Source organism: Acomys russatus, chromosome 30 (assembly GCF_903995435.1).
Source record: "Acomys russatus chromosome 30, mAcoRus1.1, whole genome shotgun sequence".
NCBI lineage: Eukaryota > Metazoa > Chordata > Mammalia > Rodentia > Muridae > Acomys > Acomys russatus.
In genome coordinates, this window is record NC_067166.1 from 4723716 (window position 1) to 4746267 (window position 22552).

General features: G+C 41.0%; 1 long non-coding RNA gene across 1 annotated transcript; it reads left to right on the plus strand.

Moving 5' to 3' along the window:
- Window positions 1-48: 48 nt before the first annotated feature.
- LOC127212462 (uncharacterized) lies at window positions 49-21658 on the plus strand. The gene is made up of 3 exons (XR_007833551.1): window positions 49-93; window positions 4928-4979; window positions 21544-21658. It is a non-coding gene; the product is annotated as an uncharacterized LOC127212462 (long non-coding RNA).
- The last annotated feature ends 894 nt before the right edge of the window (window positions 21659-22552 follow it).

The following is a 22552-nucleotide window of genomic DNA, read 5'->3' on the forward strand; positions in this document are numbered from 1 at the left end:
CCCCCCCCCCCCGCCCCCGGGACCTGCAAAAGTTCATTGCTGAAGTTGCCTTTGCTCTTTTGGGTGTCGGTGCTGCGGGCCCAGCTGGACCTGGTAAGGGTGACTTTCCCCAGTCTCGTCTCTACGGTTCCTCCATCCAGTGCGGGATCCGGGTTCTTTTTCCAGAGTGGGGACTGTATCTGACTGACGCTTCGGCGTTCTAGGCGCTCAGTGGTTTCCGAGCTGGAGACTTCATCCAGACTTCCTAGCTGCGAGTCTCTGAATGTGATTTTAAGTAGCCCTCGCTAGCGCTAGCGCTGGGTTCTGAGCAGCAGGGCTCATAAAGGTTAACGGTAACTGTGTTCCCAGAGTGATCCTAGTAAAAAAAAAAAAAAAAAAAAAAAAATATATATATATATATATATATATATATATTTTTTTTTTTATGAGCATATAAGGAGGCGTGGTTGGCTCAACAAGAAGATTCTTGTGCCAAGTAAATTTACCAAAATAGTAACAAGTACGGGAGGGGAGGTCATTTTATGTTTCTGGGTCAAGCCATGGGAGTGTAAAGTCCGGGTAATAAATTCCCAGAAGGAAAATAGTTGACAAGGTGGGCGTTCCCTGTTCAAGGAAGGAAAAAAAAAATACTGGTGAACGGGGCTGATTTCATAATAAGCCTGATTTATGTTTACATAAAAAAAATAGTTTGATAAGGTTGCTAAGCATTAAGGTTGAAGATTTATGTCCACATCCAGTTAGGAAAACAAGGAATCTGTAACAGTAACCCTAGGCTCCTCGGTGACAATCAGTGACAGCAATGAGCAATGTTTACAAAAGGCTAAGAAACAATGAAAATGCATGGCTCGCTGAGGTTATGCAGCCCAACTGGCATAAAGGCCAGAGCGAATTGCTCATGATTGCTTGGGGGAGGGGGGGGCGGGAGAAGGGCGGGGATAACCATAAAAGTTATTCAAGAACCCTTCCAAAACACTTTCTTTGGTGGGCTCAGAGATGATTCAGAAGTTAAGGGCACTGGCTGCTCTTCCAGAGGATGCAGGTTCAGTTCTCAGCATCCACGTAGGTGATGCTCAGCTGTACAGGCACAGTAGCCACCCACATAAAAAATAAAATCTTAACTATAAAAACACTTTCTTTGGGAAAGATTTCATTAAAAGTGTGACTAACATAAATAGCACAGTAATGAAGACATTAATAGCAAAAACAGAGCTTAATAAAGTTTTAATTCACTCAAATATTAAAAAGCCAATTATGAGACCACATTTATAGTCTAAAGTGTTAATGACATCAGAATGTCATTTATTTTGAAAATAAAGAAAATTGCCCGGAATTGAAGTATGTGATTACAACATGTCAATTTCTTTATAGTTTTCATAACGATGCCTCTTTACAGGATTCTTAGGCGCTGGGGGTGTAGCTTAGGGTAAAGCTACAACCCACAGCCCTGAAAAGTAAGAGTATAAACATCTCTTAGAAGCTAGAATAATGTCTTCAGCGGCCACCTATTTCCCTTCCGTTTTTCGGTTAATGAGTTTAAGTTAATGACTTAGCTAAAAAGGAATATCTTTGTCAGACTTAGCTGGTTATGTTGGGAACCTTCCTGTTTCACTTCTGAGTTATAAGTGGGTAATTAGAATGGAATATAATAAATTATACTAGGAACAGCCTAACCTCTTTAGTAGTAAAGTCATTATTTTTTTATTAAGTTACAATTTATTATAAAAAAAATCTAGAGTCACTAATTTATCAGTCTGTACTATATGAAATGCCACTTAGTTGAAAATAGCGCTAGTTCAAATAAAGACATTTCCACTATATTTTCAGATTTTAAAAAGACTTAAACTCTGTGAAATTAGAAATGTAGGAACATTTTGGTTCCTCACAAAAGGATCCATTAAGATCTCATAAAGGTAGCCATCTTAGGAATGGATTTCAAAAAACATGTTTGTTTCCTTTCCAAAAAACATTGTATTTCCCAGAAATGTCTGGCAGGATGTGCTCATTAGGTTTTCTAACAAATCTTGAAGACACAGTAGCTTCATTCAGGGCCCAATTACTATTGCGTAAATACCTTCCACCGTCATTACAGCACATTCCCGCTGTGCTGGTTGGTTTAAATGTCCACCTGCCACAGCCTTGAGTGACCTGGGACAGAGAGTTCCAATCTAGAAATTCTGTGGATGGGGTTGGCTGTGAGTTCGAGGCCAACCTGGTCTACAAAGCGAGTCTAGGACAGCTAAGGCTACACAGAAAGACCCTGTCTCGAAAAAACAAAAAAAAAAAAAAAAAAAAAAAAAAAAGAAAGAAAGAAAAAAAAAATCATATGATATGGTTAAAAGCATAGGGACTAGATCTTGAAGTCTCAGCCTCAATGCAACTCTGAGTATAAGAGACATCCTGATCGATTGGTGGAAGTAAATATTTCTGAAGATGTTTGGGGGCTGGTGTGAGATGAGGAGACACACTGGACTAGTGTGTCTTTCAAGTGTTTCAGATGCCACTGAAAAACTGATGGCATGGTAGTTATTTTTTGTTTGAAATGCTAGCTTCATATAAACCCACCTGAAATTATGCATCTTAATGGGTGACCCAAAATTTCAACCACCAGTCCACACAAATGACTTTATGAAGACGGATTTATTATTGAGGCGTATTATAAACGCATGCCTAGTACAAAGGCGTGTACAAAGTACAAAGGCTATTGAACACACACACACACACACACACACACACACACACACACACACACACAATTATTGACTGCCTTACACAGCACACCTGCTAGGTATATAAATATTAAGTTAGTTTTGAGATCAAATGAGAGTATTTGAAAATATGATACACTTCTTGTATAATTTTATGGATTAGTAATCTGTAAAGAGCAAACCCCATATAAATGCCATATACTTGTTAGTTGAAATAAGGTCAAAGAAGCACACACTCCTCTTGTACCTACTTATATCTGTTACAAATCTTTTACCTCAAAAAGTAAGTATCCAGTTATTAAACACATTTTTATCATTTTCAAAAACACTTTTGAAAGGCAATGTGCACTCTTCTGGCTGACGGTGGGAATGGAAAGCCAGGTCTGAGTTTTCCGTGTTGGCAGAATCTAAGGTCTGCACAAATTGGGAAAGAGGGAGGGGCGAGGGGAGCTGGTCAAAGAGTCGCTAGCTGATGCAAACCAAATCTCCTTTAAGAACCATAATATGGATTCTAGAAAGTTCCCTAATGCAGACTTCTCTGAAGCATTAGGAAGGAGATTTGGGGAAAATAAAAAAGGAAAATGCTAAAAGCAATGAGGCAGAAATAGAAGACCGACCCTTTTAGAAGATAAAGAATAGCAGATCGGAAGCCATGTCTGGGCAGAGTACAGGCTATGTCTGCTCTCAGTGACCAGCCCATGCAAAGTCCTAGTCTTAGAGAAGCTCCCTAAGGAGACCAAACCCACCTTCTCACACCTCATAGCCTTTGGCAGTAGCAGTGGCTGATACTGGAATAAAAAACAGAAACACAAGCAGCAAGTCTCTCCTCAAATGTATTATAGGCCTCCAGAGAGTGAAATAGGGCGAGAGTTTGGGTATGACTTGAAGTCCAGCTTTCTTTCAGGGCTCAAGGAGCAAATGCCCAGCACTGTGACCTGCATGTCTGCATCCTCCTGAAATGCATTAGGTTGAATCCCTGCCCCTCAGCAAGCTGATGGCATTTGGTGGTAGATGTATTAAAAAACAAAAAACAAAACAAAACAAAAACCAAATGCATTATGTAAGAGTTGAGCCCTATTAAAGGGATAGCTGCCCTTGTAGGCAGGAGCCTACCAACCAGACGGTTCCTCCTGTATAGAGTGAAGACCCCCCTTAACAGAACCCAAACATTGTGGCCCCCAGACCTCAGACTTCTGGCCCCTAGAACTGTGAGCAGTGGATTTCTCTCCTTACAAGTCAATCATACTATTATACAGTCAAGCCTTATAAATAGGATGGTATAAATCATATATGCAAATAGCAAGGATTTACTTACTATTATTATGCACATATGTATATATTATATGTTACATATAATATATGCATATTTATGTGTGATAATCATACGGGAATTGATCACCTGAAGCTTTGGGCAGCCTTGGAGGAACCTGGGACCAACTCCTTATCCCCATGAATACTTAGGGCACATTGTATGGCAGCCTGATGTAAAGTTAACCCTTTAAAAGCCGTGGAGAACAGAAATAGGCCGATATGCCTGACACGGGTTCTCCAATCATATCCTCACTCTGCCTTGTGCTCTCAGACTACAAATAGGTTGCTGTCCCTTCCCTGAACTGTAGGGGTCAGCAGACTTTTCTGTAAAGCATAAATAAGACCAGAAGGATTTAACCTTCCCAGGCCATGTGATCTGTCTCCTCAATGCCCGTTCTGCTATAACAGTTTGAAAACAGCCAGTGGCAGTAAGAACAGTGAAAGAACATAGCTTTTTCTGTACATTTAACAAGTAGAATATGAGCTTATTTATCCCACAGACTATCTTTGATAACAAGTTCTGTATAGTTCATAAAACTGAAGAAAAAAAAAACAACGAGCTACAGGGCAGAACTGAGACACATTGCAATTATTATGGATGGGTTAGGATGAATTTTTCAGTAAGTTTGCATAAAATGAAAAACAAAAATTTAGCCTAACAATGGAGAAATATATTACAGCCCCAAATAAGTGAATAAAACTTATTTTCAAATTTTCATCATGCAAATAGTAGGTAGCAGAGAATGATAGAAAATAAGCCTAACGTCCTCAGTGCGTTTACATTGAAAGAGGTTACCATAGTTACCTTTATTGTGATGTCACTGTAAATATCTGTGTTTCCTAATGGTCTTAGCATACCCTGGTGAAGACTCACAGAGATCCTCTTCCTCTGCCTTTTGTTTTTTAAACAGGAGGAATAACAGTATTTGTTTTATTTTATCTCCAAAAAGCCACCATTAAATGGTAAGTAGTTATCAATTTTATGGCTGAAATATTTTCAAAACACAATGAGAAAATGATCACTTATTCACAGTTGTCAAGAATTACCCATGTAAAAGCTGTACTACTTTTCATTGGTTTTAGACACATTTAGTGACAAGTTCACTAAAAATACAGCTCCTCACCTCCAAATTTATTATGGTAATTAAAAAGAATCAATCTGTTATATTTCAAGATTGAAAGGGAATTTCGTATCTCACAGAAAATTGGAAGGCAGTGTCATATGGCACAATCACAACGAGTTACGTCCTTGCTCTTCATTTCTTCAGGATATGTTACATTTCAAAATATATTACAATTGTCACTAAGATTTTTTTAAAAAAATAGACTAATCAGTCATAGAAGGAAGAGCAATGGTCTCAAACACATGGGAAGTCTCGGTGTATTAACAAATACCCAGCCAGCTCATTGCTCATCTGAGAGCTCCGAAAAACTATTGACCCCTCATTATATTTTGTAGAACTAAGAGAGTGTGAGAATGGAAGAAAAATAGAATCGCATTGAGTTGAGATTTTTGTAGGCTCAATTTCCTTAACAATTACACTTTATTATGAACTCATTAAACGGGCCTACCTCCCTTACAACCTGACTAGCCTGAAGAAGAGGAAAAGGAGATCAAGGAAAACAAGAATGAAACCTGGGTGTCACCTCCCAGGAACAATTCTCCTGGCGTAGTTAGCAGGATTTCAGTAGATCAGCAGTTCCACTGAAGTTGCTGCTGGAACCTGGAGCCTCAGCCAGAGCCCAGAGCCTCGAACCCTTCCCCGGAGCAGGTCTCTCTAGGAGCACCTCGAAGTGAAGTGATGAACAGCCAAACAATACCAAGTCTCAACCAAAAGCCTCCCCCACCCCCCACCCCCGTTCACGGATGTTTTTCAGCCAGCAACAACCAAGCTCCCCAACGCAGTGGATAAACACCTACTCTCTTCCGCATCCCACACTTGGGACCAAGACAAAAACATGTTCATCTCCCCTTCAAGACTTATACCTGATGAAGGAGTCCGTTCTTATACGTCTGTGTGCTGTTGGGTGACCCTGAACCACACTTCTAGCTGAAGGAAGAAGTCCGTTCTTATACGTCTGTGTGCTGTTGGGTGACCCTGAACCACACTTCTAGCTGAAGGAAGGAGTCCGTTCTTATACGTCTGTGTGCTGTTGGGTGACCCTGAACCACACTTCTAGCTGAAGGAGGGAGTCCGTTCTTATACGTCTGTGTGCTGTTGGGTGACCCTGAACCACACTTCTTGAATTTAAACATAATCCACTGAGAACTGGTTTTAATCTAAACACTGCTCTACCTGCACTCATTTCAAAGAAAACTTAATTAACCTGGGGAGATTGGTAATGATATCCCTTCCGTACCAGTTTATGAAGGAGCTTAGTCCTCTGACTTTTCCTCTTAGCACTGCTTTCATTGTGTCCCATGAGTTTGGGGTATGTTGTGCCTTCATTTTCATTGAATTCTAGAAAGCCTTTAATTTCTTTATTTCTCCCTTGTCCCAGTGGTCATTGAGTAGAGAGTTGTTCAGTTTCCATGAATTTGTAGGCTTTCCGTTGTTTCTGTTATTGTTGAAGTCCAGCTTTAATCTACGATGCTCTCACAAGATACAACGGATTATTTCAGTTTCATTTTATCTGTTAAGCCCTGCTTTGTGACCAACTATATGGTCATTTCGGAGAAGATTCCATGAGGTGCTGATAAGAAGGAATAGTATTTTGTGTTTGGGTGAAATGCTGTGTCGATATGTTAGGTCCATTGTGTTCATAACATCTGTTGGTCTCTGGCGGCCACCGAACAGGGGGAGCATCACTAGGCAGCTGAGTTTCCTGGAGACGGCACACCGTTTTTGTCAGCTGTGATAGGTGTACCTTGGAGGGGCACAGCCCCAGGGGCTTTGTCTCCAGATTGCTTCTTGCTGATGCTATCTCTTCTCATGTGTGTCATTGCTATGTCCCTCACATATGTGGTGTGCTGCGATTGGGCACAGGGAGACCCTCACTGCCTGCTGTGGTTGTTCCCTTGGTGACCGCCCACTCATTTGGGCAATTCTCCTCCAGATCAACACAAAGATGAACTTTCATAAAATAACATTGTTTAGATAGATTAATGATTTTACAGAATTCCTCATTTGATTTAAATACATTTTAGGAAGTTAGGCTAAGATGTTTTTGTCAGTGGCTTTGATATAGGAAATCTTGAGGAACAATTTGAAGATCAGAAAATTACACTCTTAATAGTTGAGCTGGGGACTTCTTGGGGTTAGGGAGGAAGAACAACAGCCCAGTTAGCCATCACTGGCGTGACTCTCTCGCTGAAGCTGGCTTGGTGGGTAGGTAATGATTAAGTCCTTGGACTCATGTTTGCCCTCAGATTCCTGATATGCATTAATAAAAATTGTTAATGAGTAGATGTGCACCTTGAGGATTTAAAGCAGAAATGTCTGGTTGTTTTTAGATGAAAGTTTAAATTTGTGATTCTTTTAAGGTTTTTATAAGATTACTTTTTAAGATAACTGATTCTTTCTCCGTAACCACACAAGAATGGCTAAGATCAAAAACTCAAGTGACAGCACATCTTTCCTGCCACAGTGGACTGCAATCCACTGAATCACAAGCCAAAATGCATCTTCCCTCCTTTAAGTAGTTTCTATGAAGCATTTCAGTCACTCCAGTGTAAAAGGCACTAATGTATCTGGCACTTATTATTGGATGTCAGATAGTAAATTTTAAATTTGGGGGATGAGGATGCTTTTTGTATTTCTGCAAATAGTCTAATTTTTTTTTCCTGCTGGGACAGGATAAGATTCTGGAAAAGTGGTTTACCTTGGGGAAGTTCACTTTAAAGCATTGTTAAGAAAAATTATACTAGCCGGGCATGGTGGTACACACCTATAATCCCAATATGTGCATGGGGAGGCACAGATGGGCAGATGTCTGTGAGTTCAAGGCCAGCCTGGTCTACAAAGCTAGTCTAGGTCAGCCAAGGCTACACAGGGAAATTCTGTCTCGAAAAAGAAAGACACAAAGAAACCAAGAAAGAAAGAACGAAGGAAAGGAAAAGGAAAGAGAAAAGAAAGACTATGCTGACATTTTATTTGGGTTTCTCTGTCCAATTAACTTTTAAGTTTCCAAGTTGCCTGGGGATAATAGACACTCACTCTGGATCTGTGAACCCTGAGGGTCTTTTCTTTTAATCTTGTATGGTGATTCTCTATATGGTTAGAGAAACACACACACACACACACGCACACACACCTCTCACACACACACACACACACGCGCGCGCGCATACACACACACTGATCCATACCCAGCTGAATGCTTTACAGTGAGCTTCAGCAGATCTCCAGGGCTGTCAGGTCCAGATATCTAGCTTACTTGGCTTTTCTAACCCAAGAAAACCATCGATTTCTGCCTGGATTTCTCCATATTTTAGTATAGGAATTCAACTAAGGATCTGCGTTGGCTCTGTTCTAGTGTCCTCCTTAACTGTTTCTCATGATAGTCAAGTCCTTATTGCCCGATGTTTAAATAGCCTAAGAAATGATCCATATGCTTTGACTAGTTTTCCAGCTCTTTCAATGGTACTCTCCATTGGCCAGAAGCAGCCCTTTCTCCTCAGATTTAGATGAAAAGAGACATGCTCTGGCTTGTTTCTTAAGGCATGAAACTGTGTGGAACTCTGTATATAAAAAGATGTGAATAGCTGAGACTTTTTTTTTTCATGTATTCACTGCTGATGAGAGTGAAACTAGTGCAGCTACTTTGGAAGTCAGTATAGATGTGCTTCTTAAAAGAGAGAAATAGAGCCGGGCGTGGTGGCGCACGCCTTTAATCCCAGCACTCGGGAGGCAGAAGCAGGTGGATCGCTGTGAGTTCGAGGCCAGCCTGGTCTACAAAGTGAGTCCAGGATGGCCAAGACTACACAGAGAAACCCTGTCTCGAAAAACAAAACAAAAAAAAAAAAAGAGAGAGAGAGAGAGAGAGAGAGAGAGAGAGAGAAATAGATCTGCCACATAATCAGGTGCATTGATTTTAGGTAAATACCCTGTCATAGAGTTTTACGGCTGTAAAGAGACACCATGACCAAAGCAACTCTTATAAGGAAAAGCATTTAACTGGGGCTGGCTAACAGTTTTGGAGGTTTAGTCCACTATCACCATGGCGGGAAGGATGGCAGCGCGCAGGAAGCCATGGTGCTGGAGGAGCCAAGAGCTCTACATTGTGATCAGAGGCAGCCAGGAGGAGACTGTGTGAGTGTTTTACATTGGGCACAGCTTGGGCTTTTAAGTCTGCAAAGCCCAGCCCTCCACGGAGACACACTTCCTCCAAGGCCACACCTCCTAATAGTGCCACTCCCTATGGCCAAGCATTCAAACCATCCCACCCCACTCTCTGGCCTCCATAGGTGTTGTAGCCATATCATAATGCAAAAATGCAGTCAGTCCAACTTCAAAAGCCCCCCATTGTCTATTACAGTCTCAACAACGTTTAAAAGTCCAAAGTTCAAAGTCTTTCTAAGATTCATGAACTCTCTTAACTGTAATCCCCTCTTAACTGTAATATCAAAATAAAAAATGGTCACATTCTTCGAATATACTGTGGCACAGGATATATATCATCATTCCAAACCTAGAGAAGGGATCATAGGAAATATAGAACCAAAACAAGACCAAAAACCAACTGGGCAAACTCCAAACTCTGTGTCTCCATGTCTGATGTCAAAACAATCTTCAGATCTCCAGTTCCTTTCAGCTTTGTTGACGTCAACACACTTCTTTCTCTCGGGCTGGTTCCACTCCCTGTTGGCAGCTTTCCTTGGCAGGTGGCCCAGAACTCTGACATCCTGGGGTCTCCAAAGCAATCCAGATTTCACTTTCACAGCTTCTGGAACACAACTACTGTTGCTGCCGTTCTTTATTGCCCTCCTATGGTACTGCCATCTTCCATCCTATGGTACTGGCATCTTCCAGTCGTGGTTAGGGGTGGCAGCCAGCGTCCACTTCCCCTTCTCGGTGCTAGAAATCATATGGCTTGAACCTGTGCAGGCCTTGTACATTCTGCCAGTCCCTGTGAGTTAGCATGTGCATCAATCCTGTTGGTCTGGAAGATGCTGTTTCCTTAGATTTAACCCATAATCTTTGGTGTTACAATCGTTCAGCCTCCTCCTCCATATGTATCCTTGAGCCTTAAGCTGACAGTTCTGAGGAAGACGTCCTACTTAAGACTAGGTGCTCCAAAGTCTCTCACTCTCTGTCCCTTTGTGGGTCTCTGTATTAGTCCCATCTGCTGCAAGAAGAAGCTTCTCTGACAGCTGAGCAAAGCACTGATCTATGAGATAATATGTAATTAGGAGTCTTTTTTTTTTTTTTTTTTTTTTTGCTATGGGCTTTAAAAAAAAAAAAAAGCAGAATTACAGTATTAAATTTTCCCTAGGCCTATAACCTATCTAGTGCCAAGTTCTTGGCCAGTTTAGCAATGTCAAGTATGGGTTCCATCTCATGGAGTGGGCCTGAAGTCCAACACAAAGGTGGGCGGTTACTCCTATGACAGTAGTGCCACTGTTACACCAGCACGCACAGGCAGGGAGATATGATTGCCTTTTCCCTCCGTTAGCATGCTGAGTACCTTCCAGTACCATGAACACTAATTGGTAATTGTAAAAACTTCTAGTTAGGCCCCAGCTAGACTTCTCCATCCTTGATGGCAACACCTTCTTAGCTCCACACAGCAGTACTTTATCTGTAGCTTCAGGTTTCGGGGCCTAATTAAAAACCTCATCATTTGCGTCTGTCTCTTTAAATACTCGAGAGTATGCCACAACCCACTATATCCTAATCTTACAGTGGCCCATGTTCCAACCGGTTATTTCCAGTTAATAGGCTCGTTCTCTCTCTCTCTCTCTCTCTCTCCTCCTTTCTCTCTCTCTCTCTCTCTCTCTCTCTCTCTCTCTCTCTCTCTCTCTCTCTCTCTCTCCTCTCTCTCTCTCTCTCCTCTGTCTCTGTCGCTCCCCTCCCTCCATCCCTCCCTTTCTTCCTCCCCTCTCCTTTTATATGTGCACTGTTTAAATTTCATTACCATTTAAGTTATAATATGGGCAATCTACCATGTCAACCACAGAACATCATATTTATATGTTTGGTTTTACTGTATTATTTCAAGGCTAATCATTTGGCACTGGATAACCAATTAGGAGGGCTCATCCCTGAGGAGGACTAATTCTCCATCTTTTAACAGTCCTTAGTTTGCCATAGTTCTTTGTATATGGGGCTGGGTCACTTGCGATATCCCACTTCCATGTTAGTATGTCTATTAGTGTCGACATTGTTTGGATCTTATTTAACCAGCCATCTTGTGGCAGTATTATGGGTGTGACTTCCGTACCATTTCTAGGAGATACCATTTCACAGCAGACTTTCTGGTCCTCCGGCTCTTACCACCTTTCCACTCCGTCTTCAGTAATGCAATCTCAGCTTTAGGTACAGGAGTTGTGTAGTAGACGTGTCTGTGGAAGTTATAGTAGATGCGTAATGAACCCCATGATCAGTTCTCCTCTGCGATTTGACTAGTTGTGGTTTTCTGTGTTAGGCCTCTCTGTGTAATGCAACACTACACAGTCTAGGAGGTCGTATTTACATATTTATGCATATATACATATAACAATAATAAACAAAGGGAAAAAAGGGTCTTAATTTGAAAGGGAATTGAGGGCCAATGGAAAGGATTTGAGGGAGAAAAGAGAGATGTCTAACAATGTAATTATCATTTGATGAAAAGTTTAAAACTAATAAAGAAAAATCAAATAAAGACAAAAGAAGAAATCAAATTAGTAGACAAATCGAAGCAATATAATGTTTTAAGAACATTGTCCAGAATTCAAGACATTTCATGAATTCATTTTGTTATTTTTTGTCCATATGAAATTGTGGTTCAAAAAGCTAATTGTAGATATATCGCCTTTTATACACAGCCGAATTACTATGTACTCATTTGAAGTTTCCCAGTATTAACACACATTTTGTTTAATATTTGAAACAATTGAAGTTAGAGTTAAGTGAGTTATGAATGAGTCAAATTATCAAAAATAATATATTAAAAACTAAAAGGAGATTGCTATTTGCAGTACTGGCTCTCTAAATGCTGTTTCTGCTCGCACCACATGATGGCACCACCTCAATTAACAACGGCAAACAGTGGCCTCCAAAATTTGACTTTAATCATGCATCTTTTGAATACCTCTGGATCTTCATAAATAAAACTTCAGCATACACTGCAAGCACGTGATTTGTAGGCCCAACCAACTCTGCCTAACATACTTTTAACTATTTACTAGTTAAGCCTTAACTATGAATATGTTTGAAGATTCCTCAACTCATGAAGACTGGAAGCTGGTGTTTTCTGAAAGATTTTGCTACCATGTTTCAATGCTGCTCTCAGATCAAAGGAAAATGGGTACAAAGCATAGCATTCTGTTAATGCAGGTTTAAATTTCAGGGCAGTTAAGAATCTCCCACTGTGCCAGTCCACGTCTGAGAAATGAAAGTGTCCCAAATAGTAACCCCAGATCAGAATATTACAAAACAGTATATGAGAGATTGAGAAATTTTCTTTTATTCACAAGGTGAAACTATGAGGGGAAATGTGGGTATGCACTAGAAAATTTTATTTAGTCTGTCATCTACCATCCTTGCTTATTAACATCTTAAGCAGCAAGGTCTTATTGCTGTGACCCCATTTTTTATATTGTTGCTTCCCTTCTCTAAGAGAAGAAAGCTCCACACTCTGTCCAGGCAATTCTTAGTAGTATTTAATTTTCACAAAAGCCTGATGACATAATCATTTTTGCTTTATAAGTTAAAGAGAGCCCAAACACTCAAGGCCTCCCATCTAGCAAGAAGCAGAGCAAAGTTCCATATGCAGTTCAAGCACAGCACACACCCTTCACCCCGGCGTGCTGCCATGTGGCCCCAGGATGAGTGTGCCTCTGCCTTCTGTATTGTCCATTTGTTATGTGCATTAAAACGTCATCCTTAGTTGTACCTGTACACTTGCTGCAAGAAATAGCCAATGTAGTCCCAACTAAATACACTTAAAAACAATAGTGAAAGAGGCTTGGGTCACTACCATGGTCCACTGGCTGTCAGTGTACTGGGGATGTCCCTCTTAAGATTCCAGAGTTTGGGGGCTGGAGAGATGGCTCAGTGGTTAAGAGCACTGCCTACTCTTCCAAAGGTCCTGAGTTCAATCTCCAGCAGCCACATGGTGGCTCACAGCCATCTGTGCCCTCTTCTGGTGCCCTCTTCTGGCATGTAGGTGTTACATGCAGGCAGAGCACTGTATACATAATATATAATTAAATCTTTAAAAACAACAACAAAAGATTCCAGGGTGTGTGTTTTTTTTTTTTAAGAGTGGTAATTTCAGAGAAAAGTGAAGATCTTTGCTGTACTATTTGAAACATCTTAACCATGTTAGGACTGAAAAAACAGCAACAGGTAACAAATGTTAGGTATCGGGTTAAATGGGTAAGCTTTGGAATCATCTAACACAGGAAAGATTATAAAGTTCAAATAGCTGACTGAACTTGAACATATTCTCCCAAGTGTTTAATGGGCATCTGACCACCCTCTCCTTAAGTGTCTTGAATGCCTGACAATCCTACAGCCCAAGAATTGCTTTCAGTTTTGAGCAACTAGGTCTGTTCTTTATATACCAAGAAGCTGGAGGTATGTTGGGCTAATATCCACTTATAAATGAGTGGACCATGCAGGTCTTTCTGGGTCTGGGTTACCTCAGGATGACTGTCTCTAGTTCCATCCATTTGCCTGCAAATTTCAAGACTTCCCTGTTTTTGATAGCTGAATAGTATTCCATTGTATAAGTGTACCACAGTCTCTTTATCCATTCTTCGACCAAGGGACATCAGAGGAAGGGAATGCAGGCTATCTAGATGAGACCTGATAGGCTGTGGTCAGATGCTGGAGGAGGAGGACACCAGTCAGAGGTCTAAGGGAGGGGAATAGGGCAGAAGAGGCAGGGACATGGAAACAGGAAGATAAGAGCAAGAGGATTACAATCAAGATGTAATGTAAATAAATTATAATTTTAAAGAGAGAAGAAGAAAGAAAAAAAGAAGGCGGCGGTGGTAGTTGTGGCTGCTGACATTCTTGGAAGATTGCTGACTTGGGTGGGAGCCATTCTCAGGAAGGGGCATCAAGAGAGTCATTGAGAGGTCACGTGCTATATAGAAAAGCAGTGTAGATGGGAACACGTAGGATCTGTACCACAGGATCCATAAAGCATTCCACTTATATTGTAAGGAACTTAATCTAGCTCAACTTTGAGATGAAATATAAGTGTGCTTAATTAAACAATCTCTAGTTTGAATTAGGACAGTCTAATAATGCCAGCTGAAAATAAGAAAAAGCCTTAGAATTTAAATCTATACAGTCATTCCTTCTTCCGTGTTAACTCCTTTTCTAGATTTGTGCATTAAAAAAACAACCTATAAAATTAATTTGGAGGCATCGAAAGTGTCTAGAAAAAGATAGCCTCAGTGCTGTTTTATACATTTTTCTTCTCTAACAGCTTAAATGACCAGTTCCACAAGAGGGAGCCAGTTGATATCTTCTCCTCAGAATGCTAATGTGAAACAATGAATTGTTACTGTATTTATGTAGTTATCCAAACCATTCAGTGCACACTCACAGTTTCTTAGGAAGATTAACTTTGTTACTACTGCCTTCTCCAAAGTAACATTTCAGATTGCTAAAGTTGAAGTGTAAGTGTGGTATTATCTCATTTAAAAAGTAAATGTTAAGCAGGCCATGATGGTGCATACCTGTAATACCAACACTTGGGTAGCTGAGGCAGGAAGATTATAAATTTGAAACCAGTTTTGGCTGCATAGTTCGTTTCAGGCTGACTGGCCTCTGCTGTGAGACATAGAAAATGAAAATTGTTAAAAATACATTTTTTAAAAATGTGAATTAACATTACAAAAATTGTAATTTGCTTAAAGAAAAAAAATTGGACAAATACTGCATTGCTTTAAACACAAAAGCAAAACAAAAAGTGCACTAAGCGGCTCCTTTTATGTGTGGAAATGCTGTTAAATGCATAGGTATCCTGAATTTGTAGTCACCAAAGTATTGAGTGTTGTTTTGGAAATTATGATTATCTACTTAATTGGTCCTGAGTGTCCTAGTGACCACATAAACTCATAAAGCCATCCTTTCATATATTAATACACACATATGTGATGGTCATATCTATATATACGCACATGCATTGCCATTACTTAAGACAACTCACACCCCTGAGTCTCTGACACCTCCCAGCTTTCACATTATCCTCCTTCTGCTATATCGAAAGAGTGACAGAAGAAATGTCAAGAAAGCCAGCTTATTCTATGGGATAACACTATCAAACTGCCTCTTCTAAGAAGTGGAGAAGCAGCCTTCATATTTTAGTCCTTACCCATAGTATTTCTCTCCAAGAAGATGGATGTACCTATTAATAACAATGTTAATTACTTAGTGCCCAGCTATGCTAGATATTACATAAGAATAACTGTGCCAGGCACATTTTATTTTTCCCTCTTAACAATTTGAGAACTTCGACATTATCAGTGACACCTGGTTTTTATGGTTGGAAAAACTGAGTCTCTGAGAAACTAAGTTCTAACCAAGGGTTCCTTGCACTAAGCAAGGATTTGGATCCAGGTCAGTCTTATTCCAAGGCAGCATTTTGAGGATATTGCCAAGTGCACAACTTAGATTTGCATTGTCTACTAGACTGTGTTTGGACATAGTTGGATGTAGGAAATGTGTGACTTTCTTTGATGGACATCATGGGGAGGGGGGAGGGATGGAGGAAAGCTATTCTTTGATGGACATCATGCGGAAGGATGGAGGGAAGCTATTTCCAAACTTCAAGCCACTCTTGGAGTCACATGTTTTATCACTGAGCATGGCAGTGTGGTCAGGGACATGTAGAAGAACCCAGGTCACACTTCAGGGACTTATATGAACAATGGGATAGCTTGTCTTTGATGGTGTGAGTCTCGGGGGCTTCCACAGAAACCCTGTGGCTCTTTGATCAACTTATTTCTTTGTCTAGAGAAAGAGTGGAAGTGGGGATCTCGGGAGCCAGGAACCAAGTGTGACACGAAGTGCATCTTTCTGGTTAGACTTGTATGGTAGGAAAGGTGACATACTTCCTCACCAGTGGAGCCATGTTTTGTCAGATTCTCTGTCCCTCTTACTGAAAAGTCCCCTAGCTGATTCTCCAAGCTCAAATGGAGCAATTTATGAGGCTATGAGCAGTGCTTTCTCAGACTCAGCACTTGGAAGAGAGTGGCCAACAATCAATCAGATGGCTCTCGGGAAATAAATAAAGGCTGAATAATTGAGTCAAGCTCATGTCTAGTCTTTATGAACCAAGACTAGTGAGGAGAGGAAAGGGTGGGCCTCAATGGGCTCCTCATCTTTGAGGAAACCTTTGGGTTTAGGATCAGAAGTGATTTCTCTCTTCTATCTGGGGAGAGCAAGAAGTATTCCTCCACCACCACAAACAACAAGAAGGCTCAAAAGACTCAAGAGCTTGGGGCCCACAGATTCTTACTCTTGAGGAAGGTGGATTCCCTAGCTAGGTGCCTGTGTAGGCCCTACTATCTGACTTGCACATGTTCCTGTCTGGGTTGGGAACCAGCTAGAGAGACAATCGGGCTAGATCTGTGATACATGCCTGGAATCCAAGCTTCACAGGAGGCTGAGGCAGGAATTTCATAAGTTCAGTGTCTGCTCGGGGAACAGAGTGAGTTTAGAACTAACCTCGGCAGCTTAGGCAGATCTATCTCAAGATAAAAAGCAAAAAGCAGGCTGAGAATATATGTCAGTGGCAGGGCACTTACATAGAGGTATGTGAAATATGCTTTGTTCAACTCCCAGTACCACAAAAGAGAGACAGGGATGGGAGAAGGGAGGGGCCAAGGAGAGACAAAGACAGAGGTCACTAAGACAACGGAGCCAACTGTAGGCCAAGTAGGTGTTGCAGAAAGCAGCCAGCTTTCAGATCTATCATCCTGCTCGTGGTGGTGACTGCTCCAAACAGAAAATTCTGATGAGAAGAAGCTGTAAGTTTGTGGCACTAGATAATGACGGGAGAAAGAAATGGAAGATGCATAGTTAAGAGCTACATCTCCTGGACAGCCAGCCAATAGTAGAAGGGTCCTATAGAAACCACTGGGAGAGTCTGGACTTTTTTGTAGACCACACAAGAAAGATCCCAAAGGGAGGGAAAGGATTAACATCAAAATTGAGATTGATACTTTAAAGTAAGTGTAGTGAGCTGTAGTGGCTCAGAGTGGCTGGAAATTCATGGGCTCTATCCCAGATGGTATTAAGTGACAAGAAATGAAGACTGGATTAGGCACGGTTGAAGGCGGCGATTAGAAGAAATAAATCCTTTATGCATTTATACCACACTGACTGGACGGTTCATCAGCTCTCATGGGGTCCTGCAGAATGTCTCCTCATCCATGGAGGCAGCTGAAAATGGTCAGACGATCAACAGAAATGATAGCATCCAATTAGAAGTGGCCATGGTGAGTGTCCATTCACAGCCACACTGCCTTGTCTGCCTTCCTCGACATCCAGTTGGGAGTGGGCCACAGAGAGATGACACGGCACGCCTAACATCACGCAGGTTGCGCTAAAGCAGACAGCCCGAGAATCCATTCAGACCTTCGTCTTGAGAACACATGAGAAAGCAATCCACTTTTCCTCTGTGTAATTTATGTCTCTTGTTTTTTTCTGTATGTTAGTAGACATTATTTTTTATTGTAAGATCTACTTCTAAAAAAAATATGTTCATTATCCCCAATGATTCTGGAAAGGATGAGATAACTCTGGAAAGGATGATGTGATAAGTAGCAATAGAGGAGAAGCTGTAGTTGTTTCATTGACATATATAGGGAGTTGTTAGCTTGTTGGAATCTTAACAGGATGCAGAAGATGTGGGTGGGCTTCGGAGAACTGCAGAGTGCCTGTCAAAGGACGCAGCTGCTACTCTATTCCTGCTGGCTGTTGCGGTGTGGACATCACACCTGGCTTAGCCCAGTCTTCCAATGTCTGAAGATAAATGAAGATTTTACTTTTTCATATAAATTTTATTATTTTTAAGCATTGGCAACTACTCAAGACATTTTAAGCACAATCAGGGCCAAACAAAGCACATCTGCGGGCTGATATGGCTGGTGGGTTGCCAGCAACCTCTGGCATAGGTAATGGGAGAAGGTAGTCAGAACTGAAATAGGGGTTGAGGGCTCCAGGACTGTTGATCGTTATTGCTGCTAAGTGGGCTCTGGATGACTCCAGGGCTGGAAATAAGAACACTGTAGGAGGTCTGAAAACTGGAAGAGGCAAATCAAATTGTGCTAATGCTGAAGAATGAGGTACTGGTAACCCTAGGATGATGTCACTCACCATATGTAAGCTGCAGGAAGGCTTCTTTCAGGCATCCCTGAGACAGACAGGGAGACCAAGTGCCAGCTGAAACACCAGTCTGCTTTGGTGACATGTAGCTGGATGTACTGCAGTTGAAACCAAGAAGATGCAAAGTGAAAAGATAAATCCAGGCACAAGACAGCATTTTCATGAAAGCCTGGAGTATCAAGGATACCTTGGAAGAGGAAAAACATTACAAATACAACTTTTCTAAAGCACAGAGAAACATTGTTTTGAGCCAAAGGCCAAATGTCTTCCTCTCCTTGGATAGTGTTTTGGGTGGAGGTGGACTACAAGTGCTGGCCCATGTACATAAATGAGATCAGAGTAGACTCCGTGTGGCTCTAAGAAAATGCTATGTTGAAAAACTGGCCATGAGGTGAGCACTGTGTTTTGACATTGAACCCACGCTGGGCTGAATATGCACATTTATTTTATTTTAATATTTGCTTTTTGAGAATGTTTTTAAATATGAGCACTGTATTGACATCCTTTCTCCCCCTCCTTCACCTCTCTCCAACTCTTTCCATGTCACCCCTGCTCAAATTTGTGACCTCTTTATCTTTATTATTGATATATTGATATATATATATATATACACACACACATATTAATTTAACCTGGTCAGTCTATATGGTGTTGCTTATATATATTATTTTAGAGCTGAGCACTGAGTAGCCAGTTAGGAGGCTGGTTCCTTGGAAGACTGAGTCTCCCTCTCTCAGCAGCCATTAGTTCCCTGTAGCTTTTCACCTAGGGAACCATGTATTTCCAAGAGAGCATTCAACTAGTATTTGCACTGCCCCGTTGCCCCCTAGTTATTTTCCCTGCTTTTGAACTTGACCTCTACAGTTAGTTCTGAACACAAGGCCATACATTAGAGACTTAAATCTGATCATATCACTGTCTCTGCTAAAAACACCCAGGCATCTCTTTTCATCTAAAACCAGTTCCAGAACCTTAAAAAGGACCCTGATCTTGTCCTCAATTTCCTTGTTTGGTGTCATTTGCTTCAACCCTGACCATCTTTCCATCTTTTATCCATTTGCTACATCCAACCATGATCAGCCTCCCCTGACCTCTCAGTGACCATCAGCAGTCTGTGCCTCTCTCCTCTCTCTCTCCTCTCTCATCTCTCTCTCTCTCTCTCTCTCTCTCTCTCTCTCTCTCTCTCTGCATTACTCTGATTGTTCTTACACCATTTACCACTATCTGTCTTTCTTTGCACTTATCTATTATGATAGCCATTTACTGCCCACGAGAACTCGTGCTTCTCTTAGGGTTTTATCTACTGATCTATCCCACAATCCTAGAGCAGGGCCTGGCACATAGTAGGTGCTTGATAAATATGTGTTGAGTGAAGAAGTGAATGGAAGAACAAATTAAGGAAATGTTTAATGACATCTGAGCAAATTAACAAAAGCTGGGTAAGCGCTTAGACAGTTTTTCAGAGAGATTTAGAACATTGGTGTGTTTCCAATGCTTAAAAACATCTAATTGTCATTGCCTATTCCTGTCCTGTGATGAGTAATGTCAGTGACATAAAGTTGAAAGGGTGGGTGGCTGCTTTACGGAAACAAAGAAGGGTAACTCCTTGAAACTGTTGAAAGATCAGAAAGGAGCAGATAGGATTCCAGGCTTGTGTGAAAAACTTGGCTGAAGGAGGGCCCATATGTGGGTTTACAACAGAGGGGACACGATGTCTACAAGCTGGATGAGACTGTGCCAGAATATGCAATCAGAACCTATGACTTTTCTGTATTTCTTAACTTTCAAAAGAAAAAAAAAACCCCACAATTTAGATATATTTCTTCAGAATGCCAGCTGTCATCAGGGTCTAGTAGTGACAGCAGTCTTTGGGGATTCCTAGTGGGCTTGCCTAATTTGCTGAGAACTCTTTTCTTCTGTAATACATACTTATAAAACATAATAGGGAGAGAGAAAGAAACATTTGAAATATTTTCTCCCAAAGCTATTTTTTCCTCTCTTCTTCTTTAAGGTAAGCGACATGCTGTAGTACACATCTATGGTATAATATTTATATCAGCTCTTGGAACTGTTTATCCTCTGTTACCCTTTGCTGCAAGAACCTGGTGGAAGAGGCTGAGCGTAGGATGAGTAACTTAATTTACTGCCTTATATTAGCCATTTGACATCACATTAGTCAAACTGCCCAAGCCAGAAAAGGCTGGGAGACCATGGTGGCTCCCATGTTACCACAATGGGCGTCTATATTTGTGATGGGCAAGACCTTACCATTTTTAACACTTAAATTATGTTTTGAATTTTAACTTTATTTAGTTTCAGAGGTTTTTCAAGTGCCAGTGCAAAAAAGAAAAAAAAAAAGTCAACCCTCAGCTTTGTTTTTTAGAATAATTTATTTTAATTCAAGTTTAATAAACTCAAGATGGGGAAATGACTCAAAAACAATGAAATGTGTTTTCCTAAGCAAGCATATTAGGTTGTAACACAAAGAAAACATGTGAATTAAACCACAAAGAGCACAATTTTTAATTAGAATATTTTATGATCCAGTTTTCCTTGTACAATATATAGAATTATGTACCCAATTCCTATTAAATATAATGAGAACAATACACAAAAACTCACCACACTCAGCAGTTAAAATGTGACTTGAGACCAAAGAGCTACTTCACCCCCTTCCATTGGCCGTAGTGTCACTTAGGTTGTCCTGTACCTTTGTGGAACTTTCCCTGACCTCTCTACAGTCATTGAATGCTCTGCTATTCCATGTCTATGGAATCCTGTGGACTTTTACCCTTTCTTGATTCTATTGCTTCTAACCTAACTCTGTATTTCTCCTTTATGCATTCATTGGCTCATCGAGGAGAAAGGGGGGGATATTTAGATATGGCATTTCAATCCCTCCCTACGGGGAAATGCTGATATAAATTTGTTACATGAGATTGCATAGATATATTGTCCTTTGCTTTGATATTATCTTTATCACATAAAGTCAAACTCTTCTAAGAATTCACCTCTGTAAATTTTTTTTTAAGCTGTCACCCCTGGAAAGATCTGAAAGGTCCTCAGGAAGAAGTGAGATAGATATGTTGGCCATTGAGGACTTGATAGCAAGCTATAGACACAAGACATAGGTGGCATTGCTGGAATATGGAAGAATTCCCCGAGGGCACAGTGGCCCGAGCTATAGTGAGAAAGGGCCCAGGAAGCGCTGTAGAAATGGAAGCCAGTGAAGACGCTGAACATGGGCTAAAGGCAGATGGGTGTGGAAAGAAAGCATTCAAAAAGGTAGTGGAGGTATCTGAGTCGCAGGCTGACTTAATTAGGAGTAATGTCATCTTTAATAAATAGAAAACCAGATTAAAGCACAAAAAAAGTTTGTTGTTTTCTTAATTTAAAAAAAAAAAAAAATCCAGAATTAGGCAATGTCAGGGTTGTGTCAGGAAGTAAACAGAATTATCATGGACCGAAGCTTTCTACTTTCTCCTGTGCCATTTTTAAGAACTTTCTATTTTGTCTGCCTCCTTGTAGTTGCAGGATAGACGTTGGAGGCAGCGTATCTACATTTAGGATGGGGGAAAGAAAGGCGATGGCACCCGTTCCTTGAAGAGAAAAGCAAAGGCTTTCTTACAACCTCCCAGTAGTCTTATATTGCACTGTCCCAAGCTGAGTCAATGGGCTTCTGGGGCTGAAATAGGGAGCAAGAAAACTGTGTTCTTCCAGCCTTTGCAGACAGGATGTCAAAGGGGGAAAATTGGAAATGCTGTTGGCTTATGCTAGCCAACTTGCCCAAGTGAGTGGGGGAGCAAATGGATCTTTCTGGAAAGCAGTGGTTATTGTATATTTTTCAGAAGAGAAATGGCACGAAAGCAAGGCCTTAATATGATTAATCAAATGGTTTACACAACGCATTTGGGGAACTGAGAGACTGGAGGCAAGAAAGGTAGGAAGGAAGGAAGGAAGGGAGGGAGGGAGGGAGGGAGGGAGGGAGGGAGGGAGGAAGACAATTAAGGACACACTAGGTTCCAGACATGTCAAACTTGA